The 22,726-nt window shown below is 37.6% G+C and overlaps 1 protein-coding gene across 8 annotated transcripts in view; it reads left to right on the forward strand.

Moving 5' to 3' along the window:
* ABI1 (abl interactor 1) overlaps nucleotides 1-22,726 on the forward strand; it is a 98,516-nt gene that overhangs the window by 44,331 nt on the left and 31,459 nt on the right. The gene's annotated exons all lie outside the window — the stretch shown is intronic.

The raw sequence follows: 22,726 nt of genomic DNA on the forward strand, positions 1-22,726 counted from the left end.
CGAAGCAGGACATAGGCTGATAGAATTTTGTCAAGACAACTCAGTGTGCATAACAAACACTCTCTTCCAACAACCTAATAGATGGCTTTATACATGGACTTCACCAGATGGACAACACCGAAATCAGATTGACTACATCCTTTGCAGCCAAAGGTGGCGGACATCTATACAGTCGGTAAAAACAAGACCTGGAGCTGACTGTAGTTCAGATCACGAACTTCTTATTGCACAATTTAGGATCAGACTAAAGAGATTAGGGAAGACCCACAGATCAGCTAGATATGAGCTCACTAATATTCCTAAGGAATATGCAGTGGAGGTGAAGAACAGATTTAAGGGACTGGACTTAGTAGATAGGGTTCTGGAAGAACTATGGACAGAAGTTCGCCACATTGTTCAGGAGGCGGCAACAAAACACATCCCAAAGAAAGAGAAAACCAAGAAGGCAAAATGGCTGTCTGCTGAGACACTAGAAGTAGCCCAAGAAAGAAGGAAAGCAAAAGCAACAGTGATAGGGGGAGATATGCCCAATTAAATGCAAAATTCCAGAGGTTAGCCAGAAGAGATAAGGAATTATTTTTAAACAAGCAATGCGTGGAAGTGGAAGAAGACAATAGAATAGGAAGGACAAGAGACCTCTTCCAGAAAATTAGAACCATCGGAGGTAAATTCCAGGCCAAAATGGGTATGATCAAGAACAAAGATGGCAAGGACCTAACAGAAGAAGAAGAGGTCAAGAAAAGGTGGCAAGAATATACAGAAGACCTGTATAGGAAGGATAACAATATCAGGGATAGCTTTGACAGTGTGGTCAGTGAGCTAGAGCCAGACATCCTGAAGAGTGAGGTTGAGTGGGCCTTAAGAAGCATTGCTAATAACAAGGCAGCAGGAGACGACGGCATCCCAGCTGAACTGTTCAAAATCTTGCAAGATGATGCTGTCAAGGTAATGCATGCTATATGCCAGCAAATTTGGAAAACACAAGAATGGCCATCAGATTGGAAAAAATCAACTTATATCCCCATACCAAAAAAGGGAAACACTAAAGAATGTTCAAACTATCGAACAGTGGCACTCATTTCACATGCCAGTAAGGTAATGCTCAAGATCCTGCAAGGCAGACTTCAGCAGATCATGGAGCGAGAATTGCCAGATGTACAAGCTGGGTTTAGAAAAGGCAGAAGAACTAGAGACCAAATTGCCAATATCCGCTGGATAATGGAAAAAGCCAGGGAGTTTCAGAAAAACATCTATTTCTGTTTTATTGACTATTCTAAAGCCTTTGACTGTGTGGACCATAACAAATTGTGGCAAGTTCTTAGCGGTATGGGGATACCAAGTCATCTTGTATGCCTCCTGAAGAATCTGTACAACGACCAAGTAGCAACAGTAAGAACAGATCACGGAAGAACAGACTGGTTTAAGATTGGGAAAGGAGTACGGCAGGGCTGTATACTCTCACCCTACCTCTTCAACTTGTACGCAGAACACATCATGGGACAAGCTGGGCTTGAGGAATCCAAGGCTGGGGTTAAAATCGCTGGAAGAAACATTAACAATCTCAGATATGCAGATGATACCACTTTGATGGCTGAAAGCAAAGAGGAACTGAGGAGCCTTATGATGAAGGTGAAAGAAGAAAGTGCAAAAGCTGACTTGCAGCTAAACCTCAAAAAAACCAAGATTATGGCAACCAGCTTGATTGATAACTGGCAAATAGAGGGAGAAAATGTAGAAGCAGTGAAAGACTTTGTATTCCTAGGTGCAAAGATTACTGCAGATGCTGACTGCAGTCAGGAAATCAGAAGACGCTTAATCCTTGGGAGAAGAGCAATGACAAATCTCAATAAAATAGTTAAGAGCAGAGACCTCACACTGATGACAAAGGCCCGCATAGTTAAAGCAATGGTGTTCCCCATAGTAACATATGTCTGCGAGAGCTGGACGATAAGGAAGGCTGAGAGAAGGAAGATCGATGCTTTTGAACTGTGGTGTTGGAGGAAAATTCTGAGAGTGCCTTGGACTGCAAGAAGATCAAAGCAGTCCATACTCCAGGAAATAAAACCAGACTGCTCACTTGAGGGAACGATATTAAAGGCAAAACTGAAATACTTTGGCCACATAATGAGAAGACAGGACAGCCTGGGGAAGATGCTGATGCTAGGGAGAGTGAAGGGCAAAAGGAAGAGGGGCCGACCAAGGGCAAGATGGATGGATGATATTCTAGAGGTGACGGACTCGTCCCTGGGGGAGCTGGGGGTGTTGATGACCGACAGGAAGCTCTGGCGTGGGCTGGTCCATGAAGTCACGAAGAGTTGGAGGCGACTAAACGAATAAACAACAACACCATGGATCTTACTCTCACAGTGGTCCCCAGATCATAGACTGGGAACCATTGGTATGGAATCTAATCTCTGTTGGGTTCATTTTACTCCTAGTTTTCTCTCACTGCTTTTTTTTTTCTGGTAAGCATCAGTCCTAGAATCCGTATTTGAAATGTAGGCCTTTGCATCAATGATCATAATACAAATTGATGTTTAATCAGATTTTTCAGTGACACTTGAAAATGGGCAATATTTTAAATGAATGATCATTTATATAGTATTTCATAAGGTACAACTTCATAAATAAATTGGGCTGTTCCAGTTTGTTTGAAAATAGAGAAAAAATTATTTAAATTGCATGGTATTTATTTTATTAGATCTTATTTTGTTCCCGTCAGAAGCACTGGATGAGAAAGTTGTGATACATCCTCAGTTTTGTGAATTGATAAATCGATAGGTTTAAATGCCTATCGGTTATCTCATTTTATATTTTTATTGTTAGCCGCCCAGAGTCACTAGTTTGAGATGGACGGCTATGTATATTGAATAAATAAATAAACTCTAGGCATGATAAAGATCTATTCAGTTGAGTTCAACTCCTGGTGGCTACTTAGACATGTCTACTTTCTTGGCAATAGCATGGATTTGGCATTGCCTGCTTCTGGGATGTTTTCCAACTTCCCAGTCTGATTGACAGCTCTGGGGTTTCCTAGCGGAAATATGAACCAAGGCCAGCCTTGCTTAGTTTTCTGAGATAAGCCAAAGACTAGGTCCTGCTATTTGCTGAGGCATTCATTTGAACTATTATGTCCCATCCATTGCAGTACAGTAACTAGCAAATCCAAGAAGTAGATTTATTGCTACTCAAAAGCAGGGAGTTGCCTTATGGTCTTTTTTTCAGGCTCATAATAGCTGAAACGGAATGGAGATCACTTTTGACTCTCATTAGTGCAACACTGGATTTATATACTTCTGTTCTGAATCTGTTACATACTTTGGTTTTGAAGACTGAGGGCATAAAATTGGCATGAGTAAACCTGTGATTGCCAAGTGGATGCTTCTTTGGGAGCATGCTAGCCATTGATGTGGCAAGATTAAGGGGAAATGATAGACTCAGAGCCTTGACACTGAAGGATAAGTAGCTCATTCATCGAGAAAAGAATGGCTCTTCTAACTAGAATGCATTCACATGGGTGACTTTGCTCTCAACTATTTAATGAGTTAGGAAGTCCCTGGTGAAATTATGTCTTTTTGATCCTTTGATTTATAGTGCTGATGTTGTTTCTCCATTTTATATTAAGCAGTACTGAGTGCAGCTGAGAAATAAATTTTTATTCCACAGAAGCAAGCGAGTTATTAATGGAATTGAAAGTATTGTATGTTTCGTTTTGAAATTGATTTTTCAGGCCTATGAACAAATTTCCCACCTCCCTGCATCATAGAAATAAAGCTATTTGCAATGTAAAGCTGCAGAAAAACTCTCTCTCCAGTTTGATGTACAGTACTTAAAAAGACTATACACTTTACTAACTAAATTATCTTTCTGCAGGATGTTGATACCCTGATAAAAATAAAGGCTTTGAGCAATTGAGCCCTATGTTTGTCTGGATTATATTTTCTTGCTAGGATTATTTTAAGCTTGGACTTTGCTACTTGCAGTATTACTCCAAAGCAAATGGGTATATTTTGATGTTGGTATATTATTCTTCAATTTAACAAGCAATTTTGAATATAATGCCTATCACTCTGGGGCTTGATTTGGCTTGTGGGAATTTATAGGAAAAAACTAGTTTATTATTGTTTTCACTGGGATGCTAAAGCATAGATACTCCTGGAGTAGAATTTAATTACTTTTATCCTCCTAGACAATTTTAAAAAATGGAAGAGAGTATCCTTTTCCAGGACAGTGTCATCCATACAGTTTTGTTCCATGACATGGAATGTGGGGAATACTTTTCTCTTTTAAGGACTGGCCAGAGTCTTGCTGGTAGACTTGCATAAGCATTAAGCCCTATTCATATACTGTATGTACAGCCCAAACCAGATTTCATTTTAAATTGTGTCTAATTTACATACTTGATTTAGCTATGTAAGTAGAAAGATGATGCCATATAGTGGCAATTTTCTTAATATGTGCAGTAGTAATGAGGTATAAAAGTGCACACAAAAATACATAATCAAGCTTGGGACACAGAGAATGTTCTGTTCTGTCAGTAAAGTAGAATCTTTGAGTTAGGATCTTAATATCTCTGTGGAGTTAGGGTATATTATCTGCAGCATGCCAGTATATTAAAAAGAAAAGCCAGTGGAAGTAACGAATAATGTAAAAAATAGTGAACACACTTTTTGGATCCTACTGTGTATGGAAAGACAACTGCATTCATGCAGAAGGAGTGATACTAATATCCTACAAGTCATTTTGGAAGATCTCTGGAGCCTGTACAGAAGACTGCAGATGGCTCTTCCACAGATATATCAAAAGCTGTTGGGCAAAAATTGTTGAGGTTCAACTAATACCTTTTAAGAAAAAATATGTATGAAAATTTTTGGGCGAGCAGCCATGCTGTCAAAAAAAAAAGAATGAAAAAAGAACAAACTTAAAAGTGCAGAAATAAAAAGGAAAAAAAAAAGTGACTTCCAACCATTTTCAGTATAAAGACATAAAAATACATTAACCTCTTACCCTATTTTTAACTATAAAACACATTATTTCTCTATTCTTATACAGTCCTAATCATCACATCCCAGAATCAAAACTTCATCTTTTTCAGTTTCAAGCAAAAAGTCCAAAAGTGGTTTCCAAGTAGAAACAAAGTTAGACAAATTCTTTTCTTTAATCAATGTAGTCAGTTCCGCCATCTCTGCCAGCTCCATTGATTTCACTGTCCATTCTGCCAGTGTAGGAATTTGTAAGTCCTTCCACATTTGTGCATATAAAAGTCTGGCTGCTGTCATGTATGAAAACAAACCCCCAAATGCGAATGCGGCAGTATTCAAACAACCACCCATCTTTTGCAGTGCCCTTACATGCACACAGAGTGACTTAATGATCGGAAATACCTCTGCCATCAATATGGCCTGGCATTGGGCTAGAGTTATATACATTTTATATTTTTATTAAATGTTTTTAACTTTGAATTAATACTTTCCCCCTTTATATTTCCTGCACTTCTGACACGAGATGAGAACCCCCAAATTTTCTCTCAAACTGTTTATTCATCAAACCTAAAAGAAAAACTTCTGGCTTCAACTGTATATTTGTACTCATTGACCACTATTCCCAGCCATAATGGTATTATGGGAACTGTAATCCAAAATATCTAAAGGACACCTGCTGCCTACCTCTGGGTCAAATTTGTTTAAAGACTTATACATGATTAGATACATCAATGTATAACTTTTCCCTCCTCTTCTTGAGATGTTTTCCCGATCTGGCACAATTTTTTGTAAGACTGCTACAGCTGACTTCGGGACATTTTCAGTTATCTTGGCATGATACATAAAGGCTCTTACTGCATATATAATCTGCTTAAACAGCCTTGACTTTGTGCCAATGTTCCTGACTTGTATGTGTCCTTACTCATAATGTGCCAGAAGCAGAGGCATGATGAGAGCTTATAAGATGCAAATTTAAGAGAGTTGACAGAATGAGACCATTTTATGGCAGCTCTCCTCTGATGACTACGAAGTATAAGCATCTGAAAAGAGGAAATTGCTCCTTTAGGACCAATGGCTACTCTTCTCCACCAAACTGTGGCTCAGTTCAGATTCTTGTTGGTCAACATTATTATTTGTCTCCCTATTTTTGTACCATGAGCATAACAGAATGTGTGATCTACACAATTCATGCATCCATGTATGCGACAAACTGTCTGCACCAAATTAATTTTGCATTCTGGGAAGGAGCTCAAGAGGAGGCTGTACCAACATATGTGTACCTGTACTGCAGATACTTTAGTAACATATGGCTGCGAGAGCTGGACCATAAGGAAGGCTGAGAGAAGGAAGATCGATGCTTTGGAACTGTGGTGTTGGAGGAAAATTCTGAGAGTGCCTTGGACTGCAAGAAGATCAAACCAGTCCATCCTCCAGGAAATCAAGCCAGACTGCTCACTTGAGGGAATATTAAAGGCAAAACTGAAATACTTTGGCCACATAATGAGAAGACAGGACACCCTGGAGAAGATGCTGATGGAGGGCAAAAGGAAGAGGGGCCGACCAAGGGCAAGGTGGATGGATGATATTCTAGAGGTGACGGACTCGTCCCTGGGGAAGCTGGGGGTGGCGATGACCGACAGGAGGCTCTGGCGTGGGCTGGTCCGTGAAGTCACGAAGAGTCGGAAGCGACTGAACGAATAAACAACAACTGCAGATACTTACACGTATTGCCATCACAAGAGACACAAGTTCCTATTCACATAAGGATAGGAAGGTCTTTTTGTTGTGTTGACTCTTGTGGAAATTGTACATCTTTTTTATAGTGGAAGTAAATTACAAACAGAAAAAATACATACTGCAAGTTGATCCCTGTTTTTTGTCTTTGTTTTCAGCTAACAAGGTAGAATGACATTGTAGGACAAGATGGTTTAAGGGAGACAGTGAAGCCTGCATCTTCAGACTTCCCCTCTGTCTAATGATATGGGCATTATTTATGTGCCTTATTAATATTGCATTAGGTGCCACTGGCAAAACATCTCAGTCTGAGAACCTACATGCAGCATTAGAGACAGGTTTTACAATCCCTCAGTTTAGTACTAGAAGGGCTAGAATGAACTTTGTCAGGAGGTCCTGATTGATTATGCTGGTCGATGCTTTGCACTTTATTCCAATATAAAGTTGAAAGCTATCAATAAATTGCTTTTCATAATTTTGGATAGATTTCATTAGTCATATCCTGATTAAGTATTATTAGTTTCAAAAATTGGTTTGCAGTGCTTTATTTTGTGTTGCAATAGATGGTTCTAAGATGTATATACTGTGAAGTTGCACAACAAAGGAAAAGAGACCTTTTAAAAAAAATAAAAAATCATCTTAGGCGGCATATGCTTTTATTTCAACAGGGCAATGCTACCAACAAGCAAGTGGTTAATCCTGCAGTTGGCATAGGTTGCTTTTTTCTTGCCGGGGGCTGTATTTTATTTTAAAATATTGGCTTTGGCAATGATATGGTGACTCTGCCTGTATTGCAGTGTATGCTGTTGGGCCATTATTTATGGAGTATATATCTTTGTATATTTAGTACTCTAATTGTTCTTATTCTGTGCAGTAACTGGTGTTTATGTACAAATTTAAGATTGACCAAAGCATGGACATTTACTTGATGTGGGTATTCTTGGCATCAAAGATCTTAAATTTTTGGTTCACCAGTTCATGTTCCCAGTTTTCATGCCATAAAATTTTAATTTTTTTTAAAAAGTATGTTGCCATCTTGACTCTTTTTTTAGGTGTTCCCTTCCACTTTGAGTTGACGTCTTCTACTGCCACCTGCTACTTTCTTTTACAAGTTGCACATATGTTTTTGTGCAACAGTTGTCTGTGGCTTTTTGGCATGCAAACTATTATTCACAGAACATAAACACAGTGTTCTGTTCCCACTGTGAGGTGGTAAAAAAAATCCCAGTTGTTAGAAAAGCCTTTCATTTGCAGCTATCTTTGTCTCAGTCATCATACTTGGGCTCCTGTATAGTTTTAGTATTCTAGTCATGACTGCCAGAAGACAAACACAAATTGTTCTAGGCCTTTCGCTCTTGTTCTGTTGAAGAAAGAAGAAAACAGCCAACAAAATGAAAAAGTGGTAGCAGGAAGGAGCTAAGATAAAGGATTTGATGAGAGGTTCCAGTAAAAAAAAAAAAGAGAAGTGGTGTTGGTAGAATTCGTATTCAGGTCAGATGATGACTTAGTATTTTACTATGGACAAATCTAATTTATGGGAACATGAAGCTGCTTGAAAAACTTGTGAAAATTCAGTTTTTCTGGAGGAGGGTGCCTAAGGGTACAAAAGGTGCCAATCTCTGATCTAGAGCAAACTTTAAAATATTTTCTTTGTTGGTCTGTGAGGAAAATAAAGATTTGATATATCTTTATGATTATTTTTCACAGTTTAGACTCTTTTCTTAATGTGTGTCTAGAATATATAAAATTAAAGTTTTGCCTGCATGATTAATTCCCAGGGCACAGACTGCATATGTAATCTGTAGTTCTGAGTTTTCTCGTGCACAGTGAGACCTGATTTCCTTTTTCCATACTTGAACCTCAAAACTTTTTCTAATTCCCCCAAGCTGTGAATGGTGCATCATTGTAAATAGTTGAAAGTTCAACATTAAAGTACTAATGATATTTAAAATACAGGGATGGAAATTTTGTAATCCTAATTTTTTATAGTAGGCAAGCCATGCATCTGTTCCAAACAATTCCAGAAAAATGGCTTGTGGAGTCTGAGCACCATACTGCAAGACTTCTGCAAATATTTTTGTAAGGAAAGCTCTTGAAATTGTTTTCAGTTTTATATGTTCAGGCTCATTATTGTTGTTGTTATTTATTAAATTTATATCACCGCCCATCTCTCCCAAGGGGGACTCATTACTTTATATGTACTAGACTAGTCAGTCAGTAAAAAATCCTGGCCAAAGCAGTATTCCAAAGTTGGACTTTACTCACCAGATGTTTGGCTTCCAGTCTAAGTTATAAGAAAGTGGTGAGGTGCTAGGATACCCTTCTGAATTAGAAGCAACGTTCTCATTCGCCTTTTCACTTTGTAGAGGCATGTTTCACTACAAGCAGAATGACTTTCCAAGCGTCTGAAATGGTTTATATCATAATGTGGATGTATTCTGTTACTGCAAATTTCTTTTGCTCCAGTTCTTGCCCTTTAACATTTTAAAAAACATTAAATGTTTTCTCAGTGTTGAGAAAGCTAGTGGAAGTAGTTTGATTCCTTCAGAAGCGTGGGCTTCAGCATTTTCTCAGAAGCTTTTTTAGTACATTCATGTATACCATGCCTTGTTGAATTTTTATGTAATTCTCTTATGTGCATTACATAAAATTAAGGAAGCAGAAGAAAGAATTAATAAAGTGAGTCAGCATCCAGAAAGTAAGATTTATTTCTTAAACAATTGTGGAACAAAAGGACCTCATCTGTAAAATTATCAATGGGAAGATGGGACTGTTCTCCAGGAAGAGGATTGTAACAGTGACAGTGCTAATATTACAAAGGTATTCCTGATTTCTCCAGTCAAGATTTAACTATTTTATTGTAAACCGCCCAGAGTCCCCCTCTTTGGGGGGAGATGGGAGGTAATAGAAATTTGAAAAATAAATAAATAAAACTAGTAATGGGCTAGAGACCAGGGACTCTGAAATCTGGTTGGGCTCATGTGGTGAATTGCACAGTGAAAATGCCAACTGAATGCATGGCAGCTAGGAAAAAGACTAAATTTGCATTGTAGACTATTAGGAAAGGGCTTGAATTAAATTGTGGCATGACCTAATGGTATAGGGTGTGCCATTTTGTTCTTTACACTTAAATTATTGTTACACAAGAAAAGGTCCAGAAGAAGGACCCAATTTTCAGAAGGTAAGCTAAGACTGGGGAAATGCAGGTTGAAATTCATCCTTAGTCACGAGAGCTCACTGGGTGACACAGTCATTACCTTTCAACACAACCCACCTCACTGATTTATTGGGAGGAAAAATACGACAGAAGGAATGCTGCATATACCAGTCTTGAACTCTTGGAGAAAAGACATGCATAAATCTAATACATGAATAAAAGAAAAGAAAATTGAACAGGTAACAGAGCTTCACACACATGAAGGAAAATCTCAATAATTAAGATTAAGATTTAAGAAAAAGAAACAGCATACAGTGCAGATCACTTTCCAACCTTGATATTTGAACTCGTACAAGAAGCTCAGCTCATCTGATGAAGCAAAGCAGTGAGAGATTCCCAATGAGAAGGAAGTTTCTCTGCATCTGTAATTAAACTCTGAAAATACCAAAGATACCAATTTAAAAAAGGCTTTAAAGGGGGATTGGACAAATTGATAGAGAATATGGGCTTCCTGTCATGTTGGTAATACTGTCTTCTTGATCTGAGGCATCATGCTTCTATCAGTTTCTGAAGAATCAGGGAAAGAGGGAGCCATCATGCTTAGCTTCATGCTTCTTTGGCTTCCTGTTAAGCATCAGCTGAGCGTACAGTACTTTTGGAATAGAATCCCCCTTCTGATTTTTAAAGAGGTATTATCTCTTTCTTCCAGCATAAGATCTACTTGTATACCTCAGTATTTGTCAGTAAGTGCTCTTGTGATGTATATATATATATATATATATATATCAAAAGTGAAAGCACACGTAAATTGGAATGGAAAATATAAGATCTTGGGTGCTATCAATCTCAGGAAGCCTTTAATGGAAGACAGCAGTTCTGGTTAGCCGGGCATCTCTTTTCATTGATTTCTCCATATCATGTTTTTTTGAAGTTACTTCCTGTACAAAAGCACAGATATTGAATATTTGCCTTAACCATGAGGGGTATCAGGAGTCAAAAACAGATTGCACATTTCCTGTTTTTGTTTCTGTTTTTTTTGTTTTTTGTTTTGCTTCAGCCATACAACTTTGACAGATTATCAAAGATGATACTTCCCTTACTTTTAAGAAAACATATTTCTTCATAGCATTCTGTCTGCTTCTCTTCAGGTTTTTTTGTAGTTCCATTTCTCCTGTACTCAGCTGAACTTTGGCAGAATTCCCTAATGTTTCAGCTAAATAAGAGCAATAAGATTTGTGTTTCTATTTCTTCTGTACAACACATGCATTGCAAAAGTGGAATAAATTTCACTCAGTTTCATGGTTCTTTTTTGGATCATAAATTTTATTTTTCTGAACTGTCCCTATGTGCAGTATTCCATTGCTGTCTTTATTAGCTTTAAGGGAACAGAAATTCATAGTTAAAAAGAAGCTGAAGCAGTAAGTTAAAGTCTTTGAGTAAAATTTGATTTCTGGAAAATATGGGGACATGTCCCTTTGGTTTTCTTGGCAACTACCAAAGTGATTTGCTCTTCCGAATGGAAAAAAAAATCTGTGTCTAGCTATCTAGCCTACAGTTAGAGTAGGCTTGATGGTCAGATTGGGCTTTACACGTCATATTCATTACTGTACTCTAAAAGTAAATGGGGAAAGTATGCAGTTTTGCCCATAATCCTCCCACCCACCCCCAGACAGTCTGAATACTAGGCCTTCAGAAAGGTAGTTAGGAGACTGTTTGAGCCCCTGTGTGTCACCCTTTTCACATCTCCAGTTCTAGGAACCCCAAATTCTGCCAAAGAGAAGGTGGGGAGAACCTCTCAGTAAAAGTAGCCCAATCTGTTATCTAAGACTGGAGATAATTTGTTCCCTCTGTTCATCTTATTTCATGTACAACCAGTTGGCCATGCTGAGAAAATCTCTTGTAATTGTTTGGATAAGAGTGTCATTTTCTTCAAATGATACTTTAATGATCTACGTAAGCTTCACAAAGCCCAGTTAGAAGACAAAATAAGATAAATTGCAGGCGCGCTGTAGTGCAGGTAGTGGGATAAGATTGTTTTTCCAATTCCCAGAATTAGGGGAATGCTTTGTAATTCTCCCTTGCAAGAAGCATTCCTTCCTAAGTGCAGAATTGTGATTTCTGAACCCCAGGGCGGGCAGTGTGATGGCAAAATCAAGTCTTGGCAGGTTTTCACAGAGAACAAAATGTGAATGCTTAATGCCATACAATTAAGAACTGTTTTGAGATATGCTGAAGATTCTTTTAATGTGAGTAACTGTCTATTCATAGATTGTGGAACTTGCTTCAAAACCCTCTGTATGTGCACATGCACAGAAATTTAACTGGAGATTCAGGTGTGTCCAATGAATGTTCTTTTTTTTTATTGATATTCAAAGGGAAAAATGCATATCAAAGCATGTCTTTTTTCAGAACTTCAAGATCAGAATTGAAGACTGTAGTCTAATCTCTGTGCAGGTAGACGTGACTCAGAAATAGAAACATGCAAGGCCGAGTCCCTTTTATGCAAATGTTCAGAGCGTTCTGTTTATATACTACTGGCCATGGGTATGGAGGAAGCTGCTTGCAATAATTAACCTTTATTATTACTAGCTCAGGAGTCCAAGATGCCAGAATGCATTTTTTATATAATTTTATTAAAGATTTTTACATAAGTAAAAGATGAACGTGAAAAGATTTTTAAAAAATTTAGAAAAAGGATAAAAGAAAAAAAGTGTAGGAAGTAATACAAGTAGAAAAAGCAAAAGAAATTAAAGAAGGTACTTCCAATCTTCTTTATAGCAGTTACAAACTTATTATTCCTCCTCCCTCTTTGAAATTAAATTACAAGGTTCCCTTCTGTCCCACATTCAACACTTTTTTTCAATCAGCAAATCCAGAAACCGCCATTTCATTTTTTCTCCCCATTTTCAGGAGGAAGTCCATAAAAAATTTCCAGTCTTTTATAAAAGAACTTACTGTTCTATCCCTGATCAAACAGGTCAATTTTGCCATTTCTGCAAATTCTGCATCTTTACAACACATTCCTCTATTGTGGGTGTTTCAGTCTTTCTCCATCTTTGTGAATATAGTAATCTTGCTGCAGTTACCATATTCAAAACCAGTCTTCCATGAGTTTTTTCTAAATGACTATCCATAAACCCCAATAAAGAAAATTCTTGTTTCATCTCAATATTAATCGTCAAAATTCTTTGTATCATATGTATTTGTATCCATTTTTTTTTGCTTTTCCCTAGGTCCCCCATGCACGTTAAAATGTCCATGTTTTTCTCATTTCCAACACTGACTAGAGAATTCTCATCTTAAGAGAATTTCTCTGGTGTCATATGCCAACAGCACATCATTTTATAAAAATTCTCTCTTAAATGATAACACAATGTGAATTTCAATCCTTTACCCACATCCTGTTGATCTATCTGTGTATTATAACCAAAATTCTTGGCCCATTTTATCATGCAGTCTTTAACTTGTTCTATTTCCATTTCAAATCTCAACAAAAGTTTATACATTTTTGCAATCATTTGTACACAGTTCAGTTTCAAATTCTGTCTTATGTTCAATTTCGGTTACCTTTTTGTCTATATTAAATCTTTCTCTTTATTGTGTGTATGAAAACCACTGAAAACTAAATCCCTCTGCAGTCAATTGTTCTCTTGACTTCATCTTAAGTTCTCCATGTTTCTGTACTAACAAATCTTGATGTGTTAACCATTTCTCTTTGCCTGTTGTTTCTTTTCTATAAAATGCTTATTGTGCTGAAACCAATGAAGGTATTTTCGGACACAGCCTGGGTTTGTATTTATTCCATATTTTTAATATGGCACTTCTCAGATAATGATTTTTAAAATCTATATTTTGTGGTAACTTTATTGTACCATAAAAAGGCATGCCACCCAAACCTAAGGTTATGTCCTTCTAATTCTCTTGTTTCTCAGCAGTATCCACTCTTTCATCCAAACGAAACAGCAGATTGCAAAATATAGTTTAAAATCTGGCAATCCTAGTCCTCCTCTTTCCTTTGCATCTTGGAGAATTTTATATTTAACCCCTGGTTTCTTCCCCGCCATATAAATCTGGATATACCTTTTTTCCATTGAATAAACCAAGATGCCAGAATGTATTAATAAGTTAAATGTATTCGATAAAAAGGGCAAAAAGAAAGAAACACAGAGGGAATAGATTAAAATATACAGTATTTTGAGGTTTTTCAAACATGTTTTGTAATTTTAACTAAGAAGCAGGGCAAATCCTAATCCCTTTCAGCCAATGTTATTCCTGATGTAAGGATTTTTTTTTTAAGGCCAACTTGTTTCAAAAAAGGGCTTATGAGTAGGGCCAGATTAAAGGAACAGCGATGTCATGAGTACTGATGGCGAGCAGGAGGGGGCCCCTATCCAGGGGGGAAAACGCATGCGTAGTACTGAGGAATTAAGCAGCCATTCAAAGAGACACAGATCCGACCCGCCTTAACTTTCAGGGTTTATCTGTCTGGGTTTTTCCCACGCTGCTTCAGTTTGTTAGGATTCTGTTTTATGTTGCAGTAATAAACACTAGAGACCTACTCCTCGTCTCAGCGTGATTTCTGACTGTTAGGACAGCAAACTCTATATTGCTTCATATATTACTGAGAGAGGAGAATGAATGTTCCCACTTGTAAACCGGGAAGCAAGTGATATTTGGATTGGCTTTTTAACTGACTGGAATATGTAGGTCAGTAGACTTAAGTGAGCTAGTGTGCTTGGCTTTCCCTGAGCTAAACGCAAGTTTTTTGAAAGTGGTAGTGGGGAATCAAGATAATAGTTGGGAAATGTGGTGGGTGATTGTGAGGGTAGAATGAAGAGGGTTAAATCTGGCAGTGTTAGAGACTAATGTCTGAGACCAGGCTGGTCTGCTAAAATAACAGTGCACGGGTGGCAACCCCAAAGTGTGAGGTTGTTAGCCTATTACACTGCAGGAGCAAGAGAATTGTAAGTAGAAACAGTGCTTGAATTTTCCATTTGGCAGGTGCTGAATTTCTTTAATGGCTTTTTAATGCTAGCAATAAACATACATTTTCAAAGTGCCATGGCCTTTAAGCAATGCCTGTGAATTTTCTAGCATCAACTGGAGAAACCTGACAGTCAGCCACCTAGCCACCAAGACACAAAAATTTGCTACATCCTTTTGACAAGTTTCTTCAAAAAGCAGCAGGTTTCATAAATATAAATATTTTAAATGTAAAGCTCCAATTTCTAGAAATACAAAAACTGGGATAAGATAGCAGTTACCATGATGAGTAACAGCAGATTCTTATTCCTAGGCCTTGTTTAGGTATTGAAACAAAATACCTTATAGGATTAGCAAGATAATTTTCTGATTAAAAAAAACACAAAATCTCTGGCTGGGTTTCTGACAGTAGAAATCCAAGTAATATCTTTCTCTTGATGCTTTAATAACCACTGCCTGCCTGCTTTTCCAAGCTTATCTGAGTAACTATAAGGACTTTGAATATATCATTTTTAATAATGGAAGTAGAAGCTCCCCAGATACTGGACTCTGTGCTTCAAACCGGGCACTGAGAACATAATGACCCTATCCGACTTTCTAGTGAAAATGTCCAATGTTAGAAAATTAATCACAACCTGTTACTAGATTGTTTACTAATGTAAGTTTAACCTCAGTGTGTGCAAACTGCTACAGAACTGGTAGCTACTGAAACAAAACAGCTGCTATTTATGCAAACATCTAATGGATATGTAAATCAATTAGAATAAGCTGGGAGAAGTTGTTACTATCAAAAACTGTGCTGTGATTTTTTCATGCTGGTTGGAGGGTATGTGAATTAATAGCTCAGGACATCTGGCAGGCACCTGGTTGGCATAGGCAAATCTAAAAGTCACATTCCAGTTGTGGCCAGTTCCTGATAGGGAAGCGTCCTTGGAAAAGGGCTATAGATTCCCAGGATTGGACATTCCTTTTTCTTTCCATCTATGATGATGGCCGCTAAAGATGAACTTCTACCTATATTGTTCATGGTACTCACTTAGACCCCTATCTAGGAAATTAAGGAAAAAGAGCTCACGTTTGATTTGATAAGGAATGGTTTGTTAAGAGTTTTTCATTAGACTTTACCAATTCCTTATTGCTATAGGAAAGCTGTGGAGTATCACAAGAGTTTGCATTCTGATATGAAGTACTTTGTCAGACCTTGTGCAGCAAAATAATATAATGAGACAGAAGTTACAAAGGGATGCTATTCTGTGCAACAGCCAGTGTTTCAGAGTAACCATAATAATACTTTAGCCATATGCATCATTTAAAAAAATGTAATAAATTCTTCCCTAAAATATGTAGAATTACTTTCTTTGTCTTATGATGCCATCACATTCTTTATCTCTTCTCCTTAACTTAGTGGCTAAGGAGAGGGAACCTGTAAAAATGATAATTTCAAGAAAAGGGGAAGAAGTTAATAATCAGTATTCTATTCTAGCATCTTGGGTTATAGAATATTGTTTGTGATGATTCTTGGAAATGCAGTTGGTGGCTTTCTTCTAGATTTGCTCCACCCACCCAGCTTGATCATTGGATTCTTCTAGGTTGGAAGGTGTATAAAACACTTCCTAATTCCAACTGAGCATTTTTCAGTCCAACAGTACTGACTGCAGTTTTGAGGTTAGGAGATTGAAGTTTTGCAGGGGCAAAGGTTGGCCTACTGAGAATTTTATTTATAGTGATACTGATCAATAAAGATGCAAAGCAGACCCATGCACACCAACCCAGCATACCTCCAAAGATTTATCTAAATCATCCCTTCATGACATTTGAATGGTATTATAAAATACATACCAGAACTTTATCCAAAGGACCAACAGCATCTGTAAAAATATTTAAAGGCAGTGAGTGGGTGTTTGGCTTCTACTAGATGGAAATCATTCTACAAGTATTGATAACATTGCAGTGAATTTTTTTCAGTCTTTGGGCACTTTTGCGTAGTGGCCTGAGCATGCTTTCCTAAATCATCCATCTAGTACTAGTGGCAGTAGTAATGTTATTTACATTGTGCTTATACCTAGGCACAGTACAAACATAACATAAAACAAGTAATACTAGATCATACCATAGTTCATCATTCATTCATTCATTTATTAAATTTAGCCATCGCCCATCTCCCCCCAAGGGGGTTACTCTGGGCGGTTTACAACAAAGATCAAGATTATAATACCATGATATAAAATAAGCCTCTAAAATAAAGTAAAAGCCCCCAAGGCATATATATTCAAATTAATAGGTAAGGTTTTTTTTAAAAAACAGCTCCACAGAAGCCTAAGAAAAATGAGAGTATTTACAGATTCTGCCAAAAGTATTGGTACCCCTCCACTTTCGGTCCAAGAATCCCAAGCTGAAACTGACACAAGTAAATGGCATCCACCATTCTTTATTTCATAGTCCATAGAGCAGACATTTTGCTTTTACTTAACATACTATTGTAAATAATTTCTCAGTAAGAGCTGAGAAAGTGTGGTTCTAGGTAATCATTAAGATGTGGGCATCAGGTAGTCCTCAAGTTATGGCGGTAATTGGGACCGGAGCTGCCCCAAGAAGCCCTGCCACCCAAGCCCAATCGCAGCTGCCCTCTCCACCCTGCACTCTGAGGCCCCTGCCACCCTGCGCTTTGCCACCCCAGCTGACCTTTGCTGTCTTTGCTCCTGCTGATGATGAGGCGTGCCTGGCCTAGCCCGGCCCTTTGCGAGGCAGCTGCTGGCCATGTGAGGCTATCTTTCTCAGGTCTTGCGAGGGAACCGCCGTGTGCGACATTGGGAAGAAAGCCTCATGTGGCCAGCAGCTGTCTCACGATGGGTGAGGATGGACATGTTTGGTCAGCAGTGGGAGCAAGAAGACGGCAAAAGTCAGCTAGGGCAGCAGGGGCTGCGGAGTGCAGGGGGCCAAAAGGGCATGGATGGAAGGAGATAGGTTGGGGGGGATTGAAGCGCCCCTGTGGTTGTAAGTGTGGGTGGGCTGCCAAGTGCCTGAATTTTGATCACGTGACCATGGGGGTGCTGCAACGGCTGTAACGTCTAGTACTAGAAGTTCTAGGCCAGTCATAAGTACCTTTGTTCAGTGCTGCCGTAACTTTGAACGGTTGCTTAACAAATGGTCATTGAGCGAGGACTACCTGTACTGTGGCAATAGCTATATCACTATTTGCAAATATATATTATTCTTAAGATGAAGTTGGTAAGTCATATGGTCTGATGGCAAGGCAACCTGTATTGCCATCAGTGATGATCTTGATGGCTTGAAGTCCATTTTTTGTGGGGAAGGTTGATATATAGTGCCTCAATATCTATGGTGGATAAAATGGTGGTGTTAGGGAGATTGCCCATAGAGTTCAGTCTTTTCAAAAGTCTATTATATAGCTGGGAGTACTGATGGCATAAGTCTGAGTACAGAATCCATGAAACCTGATATTCCAACTGTGAAGATTCCAGTGTTTGAGACAATGGAACAGGCTAGGTTGCTTGGTTTGTTTATTTTGGGAAGTTGGTAGAAGATGCCTGCTTAGGGCTCCTGGAGTCTTTATGTAGGTATGGTCTTGTATGTCTATCAGATTCATGAAATATTGATCTGAATACATTGTGTGGGATCTGAGGATAGATGTTGGTAGACTGAGGTATTGGAGAGTTGTGTCTCAGTTTCCTTGACATAATCTACCTTGTTCATAAGAACAACTGCCCATCCTTTTTTCAGTTCATTTGATTATGACGTCATTGTTATTCTTGAGGCCTTGGATGGCATCTTGTTCTGCTCTGCTGAGGTTCTTGTGTAAGGGGAGTGTGTGTGATTGTTGCTTGTTGGTGAAATCATTCAGTGTAGAGATCTAATTCAGTGTTGTATCCATCTGGGCCTGTCATGCAGTGTGTTTCTTGTACATTTGGAGTTTGGTGTGCTCTGTAGCTACGTGCTGTCCCAGAATTTGTGGGGTTGACAATAACTGTATGTTTGTGTCTTGTTTCTTGTCCTGGAAGTATTCCTTAAGTCTCAAGTGGCAAAGAAATGTTTCAGGGTGCCCACAAGGTTGTATATTTTGTGTGGGCTTAGTGGAGCACTGGACCAAATTTTGTTTAAAGCTTATATTCTTGGGATACAGCATTTAAGCCCTAGGATGCAATTGTACAAGTACTGTTGCCAATGGGGGAGGAGGGAGTAGACCAGATTTCTGTTTTTCAGTAGGTCATTGAGAAATGTATGAAAGTCAGGTTTATTGTACACCTGTTGATTTACAAAAAACATAAGTAAATTAAAGTATCAAAAATCAAGGTAGGTATCAAGGTAATTAGGTAGGAAAATTGGAATGAAAAATTGCAAGATTTGTAGATTCTAGCAGAAAGGTAGTGGATAATATGCAGTCTATTCTAGGGAGTGAATGTTTGTTGAAAGAAGCTAAAATGTATAAAGCAAAGTGCTTTTGTCTTATTTATTATATAAGAGTAAGTGCTGGAGGCATCAGAAGAAACAAAAAATAAATTAAATGCATTGGACATGTGATGCTTTAGAGTATTGCTGAATGAATGTGGATTAAATAGAAAAGTGATTAACCAGAATGAAATAATATGTTGAGGTTTGGTGGGTAGACTAGATATTATACTAGGACTGGGGATACCTGGGTTTCCGTCCAGCCTTAGCAATGGAAGCTCAGAGTGTGATTTTGGACCAGTCACTGTCTCAGCCCAAATGACCCTCTCATTGCTTCTGTTGTGAGGAAAAATTGATGGACGGAGAGCTTTGTACACCATCTTGAACTCCAGAAAGAAAAGTAAGATATAAATTGAATGAACAAAGAAATAAATGAAGAGAATGTAAATAAGGACCAAATCACAAAGCAAATATAAAGGAAAAGGAAGTGGAAGTGGCAGACCATGAGATCATGGTTGGATGGATCCTCAGAAAGAAAGAAGTGAAGTTTGAAATACTGCATGTTATGGATTTTTTTAAAAAATTAATAAAAAACAATATTAAATTCTAGATTCCCTCCCATTGTGCCCAACTGGTGATTACATCAAATTATATATAAACATTAAAATTGCTTCTGGTTACTATTTTTACATCAAATATTTTCCAACTTCAAAACTATCTTCTATCTGAGCTTGCCTTGTTGTGTGATGTGTAATATATAGGGAAGCCATTGTTGCTTAAATTTAGTCAAGTTTCTGTTCTGGAAATTAATACTATTAATTTTGCCATTGCTGTGTATTCCCCAGCTTTGGTTTTCCAGTTTAATATTATTGGCAAAGTAATTCTTTCTCAATTTCAGGCCAAATTAATTCTCACAACTGTTAGTATAAATCTCATTAAATTGTGATATTTTTTATCTACTTGTTTTGGAAAGATTTCTAGTAGAAAAAACTGAAGTTTCAATTCAAGCTTTGTTTTTAAGATTTTTTTTAGCAATGCTGTGTATTTCTTTACAATACTTTTGAAATTTTTTAATACAACCACTGTATATAATAAAATGTTCCTTCTGTATCGAAGCATTTTCAACATTTATTATTATATGATTTTTCTATTTTGCAATTATGGACAGAGTTATGTACTATCTATAAAACATTTTGTACTAATTTTCTCTTAAATTATAGCTTGGGGTAAATGTCACTGAATTTTTTTCATAAGTCTTCACATTGTTGTAATGTAATTGTTTCTTTAAAAATTTGCATCCAGTTTATCATACAGTCTTTTCCTTGTTCTGTCTCCATGTCTTATTTTAATAGCAATTTATACATGCATCCTAGTAGGTGGTCTTGGTTCTGTATACATGTTTCAAATTCTGTCATTCCCTCCTTCTTTCTTGAGGTCACTTTTTATTCTTCCAGCAATCTGTAAATATATCAGTCTTAGTAAATAATTCTTGCTGTGTCTTTGGTCTGTTTCTAGAGTCTAGATGCACCATATCTGCATATGTAATTACAATAATTTTCTTACAATAATTATCTTCAGAATAAGGCATTTGAGGATGAGGCTAAAGGCAAGATTGCCGGATGTTGGGATTTGGCTGCGTATGCAAATATGTGCTATACATTATGTTGAATTTACAATTTAAGCAAGGTTTAATAGAAAGATTTTCTAGAAGTTGAAGAGATCCATTGGCAAATTGAAATGTAATTCCTATTAGTAGCTGGGGCTAAACTTTGGCACAAAATCATTTGTTAACATCATTGCCTAAATTTGGAATTTTACTAACATATTCAAAGATTTTGAAACACTGTTAACAATAGGTTGTAATCCTTGGTCTTCATCCCACCCTTATATTTTAAATTGTTTCTTGAATTACAGTGCATTGTATTTTGTGATTTATGGAATAATTGATGGCGCAGAAACTTTATATCTGTGGTTCCTTTATAAAACGTAGTATTTAGAATTATCTTAAAAACTCAAATATCTCAAAAATATCATTTGCAATTTGTATTTAAGTAGGTGCAGAATATGTAACTTGAAATGTGTTCTCTCTTGTAGTTGATGTTATCAGTTACAATTTTCCAGTATGCCTTGTCTTGTTTTCATTCAATCCTATGTTCATGTGCTAATTTTTTTAGTCTCCTGTTTCATAACAATGGAGGGGGGGGGGAAAAGCAGCTAGCAATCTATCAAATCCTGAAACCATGAAAGCCTGAGTAGGAGGCTGACAAATGGATTGTTAACATTTTGCTATCCTTATTTTTATTTCTTTCATTCCATTTCTATGGGCACCCAACTCACCATGGCGACTCTGGGTGGATAACAACAGTTAAAAACCACAAACAACAGCAAAATAGAATACATAATCAGCAGCCCTTAATATATACATGCAAACATTGGGGGCATCTTACTAATAGTTTTAATGCCCCCAGTTATCCCAGCATTGGGGGGAATAAAAACTATTCCCCACCTAATAGTAGAATTCTGTGGTTTGAAAAGTGTTTAGTTTCTGATTGGTTCATATGCACATAATGTTTTAAGTATAGATTTTTTCTGTGACTAGAAAACCTGATTTTCTTCCAGGGTAGATTTTTCTAATTACTTTTGAGTTCCATCCCTTTCTTCCAAAGTGTTGACTTTCTTTTAATTATGGAATACTTCCTGAGATCAAATCATCTTAATAGCAAAAACCTCCTTTCCTATGATTATATGTAGGCTGTTATTTACCTTTTCCGTTTCATGGGTATAGTTAAAGAAACTAGGAAGGTATGATCTTGGATGTGTTTTGTACCATGTTGTGTAATTGCACCATAATTGCAAGGATTCATGGGAGGAAATAATCTCCTTCTGAGCAGGAAAATACTAGCTGTCTTGAAACTATATGAATGTTCCAGCGAATGATTTTTGGAACAATGGTATATCTTATATAAGCTAATTGTCCTACATCCAATTTCTTCCCAGTTCTACTTACGTTTAGGGCCCACTCTGTCCGGTGGGTTCAGCCAGCAATCCAACATTAAAAAAAAGAAGCAGCCTAAATCATTCTGGGCTTAGAATCTATATTGAATGAAGTACAGGTAGTCCTTACTTAATGACCATTCATTTAGTGAAAGTTCAGACTTACAAAGGTGCTGAAAAAAATGACTTAGAACCGGTGCTCACACTTACGAACATTGCAGGGTCCCCATGGTCATGTAATCACAATTTGGAAGCTTGGCAACCGGTTCACATTTATGACTATCGCAGCATTTTATGGTCCCGTGATTGCCATTTTCGACCTTCCTGGCCAACTTCTGGCAAGCAAAATCAATGGGGAACCGCAAGATTTGCTTAACGACCATGTGGTTCGCTTAACTGCAGTGATTCGCTTGATGACCACTGCAAAAAAGGTCATAAAATCAGGTCAGATTCACTTAATGACCGCTTC

This window comes from Candoia aspera, chromosome 4, assembly GCF_035149785.1.
Source record: "Candoia aspera isolate rCanAsp1 chromosome 4, rCanAsp1.hap2, whole genome shotgun sequence".
NCBI classification, from domain to species: Eukaryota; Metazoa; Chordata; class Lepidosauria; order Squamata; family Boidae; genus Candoia; species Candoia aspera.